The sequence below is a fragment of the Dermacentor andersoni genome, chromosome 3 (assembly GCF_023375885.2).
Source record: "Dermacentor andersoni chromosome 3, qqDerAnde1_hic_scaffold, whole genome shotgun sequence".
Lineage (NCBI taxonomy): Eukaryota > Metazoa > Arthropoda > Arachnida > Ixodida > Ixodidae > Dermacentor > Dermacentor andersoni.
Genome location: NC_092816.1, coordinates 154,879,793 through 154,887,933, shown reverse-complemented (window position 1 = coordinate 154,887,933; position 8,141 = coordinate 154,879,793). Strand labels below are relative to the sequence as shown.

General features: G+C 46.4%; 1 non-coding gene across 1 annotated transcript; it reads left to right on the top strand.

Moving 5' to 3' along the window:
- Positions 1-7,786: 7,786 nt before the first annotated feature.
- On the top strand, positions 7,787-7,916 carry LOC126524808 (U5 spliceosomal RNA). The gene has a single exon (XR_007598076.1). It is a non-coding gene; the product is annotated as a U5 spliceosomal RNA (small nuclear RNA).
- The last annotated feature ends 225 nt before the right edge of the window (positions 7,917-8,141 follow it).

Genomic DNA, 8,141 nt, shown 5'->3' with positions numbered 1-8,141 from the left:
CTGTGCACTTGGAATAAAATTATCATCTGTAACTGGCGAAACAAACGTATGCCGCAACAATGGACAAAACATGCAGTCAGGCAAATCTCGGCATAGGAGGACAAATGCGTACCTACCACCGGGCACATCAAGGCGGCCGCGGCGCTGAGCAGCTGGCTATATGCACGCGTATGCTAAGACTTATCGGGAACCGCCCATAGGCAGCACAACCAGAGCAACCTTGACAGGTCTCAGTAGCGACGTGTTTGGACGAGATTTCGCGAGAAGGAATCAAGAAATCGGCCCCCCCATCTGCTTGCTTCCCTGCATTGGCGTTAGAGAGAGCAAGAGACAGCAGAGAGAGGAAAGGCAGGAAGGCCAACCAGCGCGCGTAAGCACGGTGCTGCTACGCCAGTGCACGGCATGCAATAAACTTGCACTACGACATCAACAGCTTATTTAAATATTTCAAATCTAGCTTAGAAAAAAAGTTATACTTAAAATTTGCATTCTATTTTCACGCCAGAAGAATTTATTTTTGCTCGAACGATATTGATAAACGGAACAATCGCAGCCTGCAAAAATCTGGGAAATATTTTTAAATTCCAAGTTAGGGGTAAACTGGTTTCGGAAGCTGATAGTTCTGCTCGTTTCTAATGCCTTTCATTTAACTATTTATCGGTCTCCAATGGACAGTCCAAACGCCGCGGCTTTCTTTTACAGCGTCATCTATTTTAATATATATCAAGAAAAACCTGTCCCATCCAGTTTAGATTTTCCTCCTCCGCCACCTACTCGCCATCTTCGGAAAGCAATCTCGACGCTCACCTATATAAGAGCGCAGTCCTGGATATATGTATCGTCTGTGTTCCCTCTCGCCGGCCCACGTGAATCCGGCAGCGTCACTTCTTTAAGAGCTTTAAGTTCCTTAAAGAACTTCTTTAAAACGCGTTGTTGAGCTCCTCAGTTCTTCATGGCTTAAGAAGTAAGCGGCAACAGGGAAACCCCGGACGGGCAAATAAGGAGACATCAGGTGGATCACAAGGCCCACCAGCAACTTCAACTAATCGCGGGCTCCCATTCCATTCCCATTCCATATGCCCGCTTAGTGCCACCGTTCCATTCCCACGTTATTCCTGGTGTCTGAAAATGTGAAATGATCCCGGAATCATTAAAACTCAGGAGCTGTCAGTTTACCCAGTGACACGTGTATACTGCGACCAAAGTTGGCATCAAAGAGGTTCGTTGGAGAGCGTCGATGTCACATACCCAGTAGTACATACCCAGTGATGCATATCCATGTGAGGGTCCCCACGCCTTTTGCATATTATTTTCTGTAATGCATGTTAAGTTTACAGCAGAGGTTCTGTGACACATGCGCCGGGCAGAACGCCCGCACAGCAAGATCAGCTACCTTTCGTGCACACTTACGCGCGCCCGCGGGCGCGCGTAGAAGTGCAGAGAATTTTCATTCTTTTAGACCTCGCTGGTAGGTGAAGTTCGAATTCGAGCAGTTATTTGGCTACACATTGCGCGTTCTGCCCGCGTTCGTTTACAGCAGCTGGCGTTTCAGTAGCGTCTGGTGTGGTGCAACCTGGTGCTCCCGTCAACATTTAAAAGCACTGAATATCGTTCACCGTTTTATAAGCAGATCATTGCGTTTCAGAAAAAATGAGCCTACTTTAGTATGCATATATAGGGGGCCCTAGTTCACGTTAGCCAAGCTGTTCAAAGAAAAGAAGCGTCCAAAGTCGTGATGCGAGATACGATTGTGAGACAAAGGGTTCGGTCTCCACGGGTCTGAGACTGAACACCGTATGTCTTATAGGCATATTTAGCACCGTGAATTCTTAATCTTTTTTTTTTCATTGAAATGCTTGGCTAACGTTAGCTGGGACACACGGTATAATTGAATTGAATTGAGCGGTTTCACATCACAGAATTACGATTTGATTGTGAGTCATGGCGTAGTGCGGGGGGGGGGGGGGGGGCGCTCCGGATTATTTTGTCCACCAGAGGATCTGTAACGTGCCCACGATGCGTGAGATACGGGCGTTCTTGCGGGACACGTGATGTAATGCCGGTATTATGCCATGATTTATTATCGTTATCTGATCGCACAGAACGGACATACGCTCACTGGCATCATTGCGTGGGTGAGATTGCGCTGTATGTGTGCATAAGTCTGTTTGCTAGACCTTGCAACACATCAGGCGCGATAAATGGAATGGGTAAAAAGTTATTGTACTTCGCCCTATGACAGCTGCTCACGTTGCAGTTCGGCCTCCTCCTTAGGAGGAAGCTTTAGCTTAGGTGCTCCTATCTAAATACATGTAGAACGAGAATTAGTTTTTTTCGGCAACCACTGCACCAAATTTGACGAGGTTTGTTGCATTTAAAAGAATAACTTAAATTCTAGTGACTGCTTGTTTCGCATTTTTTAGTTAGGTTGTCATTTTTTCATTAAAAATTGGCAAAAATTTCACATTTCCAGACAGCGAAACTATCAAGTTTAAAACTCTAACTCAACAATAAAAAATGATATCAGAATTCTGTGAAGTGCACCTAATAGTGCATCTACAGCGGACAAAATTGATATATAACTAATGAATCTAAAAAAATTGTATTATGGAAATACGGCTTTTGTACACAACGTAACCAATCCACGTAAGATATAAACTGACATACCAAATTTGTCCAATTTCATTGTTATAGTAGATGCCTTTTACATAACGGCGATATCTGTTCTTGATGCAAACCTATTAATTTGTAAACATCGTACTTCTATCTTTTTCGAACTTTCAAATTTTTCAAAATATTTTAAACAAAATTCAGGCCCTAAATCGAGATTCCGCTTCCAACAGGCACTAGAATTCAACTTTCCCTCTCAAATGCAACAAATTTCATTAGAAGCGATCCAGGGGTTATCTCAGAAAAGTGTTTCTGTGTTTTACATGTATCTGAATAGATCGCGTCGAAGTTGAGCCCGAGCTAAAGCTTCCTCTTAAACAATTTGTCGAGGGATCAAATACATGAATAATAACTGCATTGGCATTGCCAAAGATGCTGCAAGCGAATTCTTGAACGCTACGCACTGTCAGAACAAGTAAAATATTTAGTTTTCTTTTTATAAAAGAATATACTCTTATGTGCCGAAAATTGTGCCCAAAGTAAATTATATCAATGCTTCCATGTTTTTGTCTATTCAATAAGTAAAGAAAATATCACACCATCTTTAGAACTATATCAGTTCGAAACCAGCAAAGCATTGCATACCGCTGATATGAAAAATGGAAAGGTCATGAAATGAACAAGTTGCGGACAAATATGTTAATGAAACTTTGTCATTCAAGAACCTTGTTTAAATTCATGCACACATGCAACGGCCAGTAAAAAATCTCAATGACGCTGTCATTTGCTCCAATGTATTACGAAGGAGCAGCTGTCACCGGTCCTGTATCGTGAGTATTTGCACCGAAATTATAGTCGCAACAGAGAGCACGCATAAAAAGCAGGAGTTCTGCAAAATATACGAGGGCGAGTCACATGAAAGTGAAAGTGTCCAATGCGAATATATGACAAACGGAGTACTTTATTTAAAAGTAGTCTCCATGAGCAATCAGATATTTGTCCCATTGAAGACCGAGTCGCGTGATTCCCGTTTCATAAAACTCCTTGGGTTGCTGCTCGAAAAAGTCTGCAACTGACTCTTTCACGTCATCGTCCGACAAGAATCTGGTTGGCTTGTGCTGTTCTTTTCAGTCGCCCCAAAATGTGGAAGTCGCAAGGCGACAGATCTGAGCTGTATGGCGGATATTGCAGCGTTTCTCACTTTAACTTCACCAGTTTTATATTAACCACATCAGCGACGTGGGGACGGGCATTGTCGTGGAACAAGATGACCCCATTCGCCAATTTTGCACGTCGTTTGTTCTTGATTGCGACACGTAGCCGGTCTCGCGTTTCACAATATCGGAAACAATTGATAGCCTCTCAAGATTTAGCAAATTCTATCAGTAATTGCCCCTGACGATCGAAAAAAAAAGTCAACAACACATTTCCGGCGGAAATGACGGCCTTTGCTTTCTTGGGGGGGGGGGGGGGGTGAATGCGAATGTTTTCACTGTAAGCTTTGCCGTCGTGTTTCAGGCTCGTAGTAGTGGCACCGTGGTTCGTCCCCGATCACAATTGCAGACAAGAAGTCGTCACCCTCATTGTGATACCGGATCAGATGTGTCTTCTCCGTCTTCTGGCAGTGGTTCACAATCTTGGGCATCCCTTGCGCGCACAAGAGCCGATAACCGAGCAGTTCATGAATTATGGCGTGAACGGAACCGTGACTGATGTTCACACGCTCTGCGAGTTCATCGATGCTTATCCTCCGTTCTTGTCTCATCAGCTCAACAACCTTTGCAGTTTTGTTGGGGGTGATTGCATGGTGACTTTGGCCCGGTCTTGGATCGTCTTTGCAACTTTCACGTCCTTCTTTCAACAGTTTGCTCCAACGCTTCACAGTGACCAATGAAATGCAATGTTCAACGTACACGGCAGCCATACAGCGACTAATTTTTTGGAGGTAAACACCTTCAGCTGTCAGAAAACTCACGACACCACGCTGCTCAACTTCTGGAGCGTCCATTACGTCACGCAACTATGTTCAACCCAGTGTATGAGAGCATTAAAGAACATTTATTCTCATACCTACTTGTCACTTTTGTAAATGAGAGATGCCTGTGTGCTACGCTCATGCCTCGCAGATAATGAACCGAACCATTATTACGTGAGGTGTGTAGACGCACTTTCATTTGACTCGCCCTCGTACAATAGAAATGCGAAGATACGATGGAATATAAAAATGCGAAGATACAGATTGATAAAGGGCAAAAAAATGCCACTGGAAACAAAGTTCGCTGCACGTATACACAAAACCTCGCAACAAGATATTAAAATATACGTATAAGTATCCAATAAATCTACGTATCTAAGAAAAAGTCGCTCTATATAATGCATCAAATAAGGCAAATAAGCATGTTGCGCAATCACAGATTCACGGAATCCTAGATCCCGCCCCCATTCCATCCACTCCCACCGATGTATCGCGCGCGACAGAAGGTGGCGCGCTTCCTCCCCGCTTTTCTTCTTTGCGCACACAAGACTGAGTCACCACCGTCAGCCCACTCATGCCACCACCCCCCTACGCTTTCACTCGCACATACAGTATGCAGCGCGCGGTCCCGATGTTATCGCCTTTGGACTTTATACGGAACGTGAGGCCGACGGCGATGGCAGGAATGCGCCTGTAGCGTCCGTATAATTGGATAACATAATAAGAATATCCGGCAAGTGAAGCGTCCCGTGGCCCATTGCTTTCCTTTCCGCAAAAGAAGTAACGAAAACGAACTTTCCCCATGCGACAGTTTGCTGCGCCACAGCAATGTCTTTTTTTTTTTTCCTTCTGTCAGGCGGGGTACCGAAATGAAGAAACGCAAAGTATCTCCACAATCGAATGCCTACTTTGGGCCCCTAATGCGGCTACCGAAGTAATATCGAAGAAAACGTGAGACGTTTGGTCCACCGAGAACCATGCGCATACTGCTCGGTGTCCTACACCGGCTAGACAAGACTTTCCGGAGATGTTGCTCTCAAGCGAACGTGGTGCAATCCGTCGAGTCCCCCCCCCCCCCTCCCCAGTGATGGCGGCAAGTGACCATTGTTCCCTTTTCTCGTCTGCTAGCCAGAAAGCGTACAAAACTCTGCTAGGCGAAAATCCACTCGGCCGGAGAAAACCGAACGCGCACCGAACTGCGCCGCGCGGTGGTCGGGGCAACATGAGAAAAACGCATGCGCTCTGGCTGGCTCTGGCAGCCCGCGGAGAGGGTAGCGAGAACGAAAAAATTAAAGAGGCTCAATGCGTCCTCGTGAATAAAAGTCAAAGTAGAAAAAATAAATAAGAACGCAGCTACCTTTGCTGGCTTTAGTGTCTTGACATGGCTGCCTTGGAGTAGGTGAAAAAAAATTTTGATATTTTTTGTGTGAGATGGCGGCACAAATGAACCACATCAACGCTTCGTCTCATCGGACCTGGCTGCGTGCTTTGTCCATTTGTCTGATAGTGTGTTGATTTGGCTTGCCTTGTTGTATGTTCCGATGTACGACTTTAAAAAAGTCAGTACACCTTAGGCGTCAAACGTTTATAACAGCATTAAACCAACAAAGTTCCACAATTGAAAATCGAAAGTACAACTTTGGAAATGCCAATGCACGTTTGACATCAAAAGTTTATGAGAACTTTATGCCCATAAATATTCGGAATTGACATCCATGCGCTCCGTAGATTCCGCGGCGAGCCCGTTCGCCATCAAAACGCCCTTGAAACTTTGTCCTCGGATGGGGCTACCGAGGACAAAGTAGATGGGGCTACCGAGGACAAGCAGATGGGGATACCGAGGACAAGTAAAGTAAGTATTATGTAACTCCTGGTGCATGGACGTTGTCGCAAAATGACGCCCGAGTTCGCTATGTTCGCGGTGAAATGTTTTTTTGAGCGTGAAAAAGACATTCTAGACAAAATCCAGAATGATTTCCGGCGCCGGGGGTTGCTTTGGTCGGCGGTGCATGGACAGCACGAAAAAATTTCGGGGGGGGGGGGGGGCTGAAGCCCCATAAGCCCCCCCCCCACCGCTGGCTACGCCCCTGGCAACTGCGTGTCAAAGACATCAGTGTCCGCCACGCGCATGCCTCTATCAAGATGCTTGCACCTGGTTTTCAGCAACGCGTCGGCTCACAGCTTGGCTCGAGATATCACGCGCCGAGCCTCGTCCGCGGATGCGGACGGCGTGAACGAGGAGGAGAGACACGAGGAACTCTGCGAGACGTATCACGAAATAGCCCCATCGCTTGAGGCGTCGCACGCTCCCGCCACCGGCCAAGCAACTCGATAAAACACAAGCGGTCGCGTCTAGGCGACTCCAAACAAACGCATACCCACACCCAAAGTACATTAACAAAATCACAAGGGGCAAGGAAAGCGACCTATGTAGACTGTTCACAAACAGGGACACACACGCATTATTAACGTGGGAATGCAGCTCGCTCCCTCGGTCAGCAGCGAGACTGACTGGACCGCCTGGCTCCGGGCCGGGGACGTCGACCGACAGCTTGTGCCGGTGGACTTGGCGGAGAAGTCCAAGCAAGCCTAGGGCCTTACTTGAGTCCGATCCCTCAGGCACCTCCCCCCTTTCAATAAAGTTTATCACCACCACCACCATCAGCAACATTGGTGTCTCAAAATTACGCTGGGTGTCCCGCGCAATTATAGATTGTCCCAGTTGTCCAGTGTTAAAGCGAAGCTTTCTTCCCCTCTTCCTTCGACCTTTACACTGCTGCTGCTGCAACTGCTGTCTTACACGACGTCTCGGGAAAAGGTTCACAGCGTGCATATACATGGCAGGAGCGTGGCGGAGAGGATAGGCGACGCGAGAATGTCGTTTGGGCCTTACTTAACTACCGCGCCACACGGGCACAATGCCCTCTGAAGCTCCCTAGCCGTCGCCACAATACCTTTGCTCCGAGGTCGAATTACATGATGTCACTCAGAGCATTCTGCACAATTACGCTCTTAGCTCTAAGTTTTTGCTAAGATTCAATTAAAGGCCCTACGGGCAGAGCTTACTTGTATCCGTTGGCTTAAATACAATTTCGCATTTCGGCATGACTAATAAATTATTTACGTCGAACAAACAGCTAAGGCTGTTACAGCGTGAGGGTCAGTTCGAATGCCCCGCTCCGCACAGTGGACAGGTAACGATTGCTCAGGTCTCTCCTCAGGACCCCACACGAACTAACCTTTCGCCTTTTACTAAAGGTTACCGTGGGGAGGGACACTCCAATGAGCCTATGGGCCAATTTTTGTGAGGCCCCACTTCTTTGAGTGGGGCCTAATATGTCAACCGAAAATTAGATTGTCTTGATACATGTGTGCGCCATCAAAATTCTTGTCCTTCAGCTGGAGTATTCGAAGAGGCGGACATTGCTATCACGAGAAATCGAAACACGTATTCAACTAGTTCATAATAATCCACAAATGCTTAATTAGTTACTTTTCGGCACATAATGCAATTTGCGAATTGTAGCCGGTGAGCTTGCAAGACGCATCCACTTGA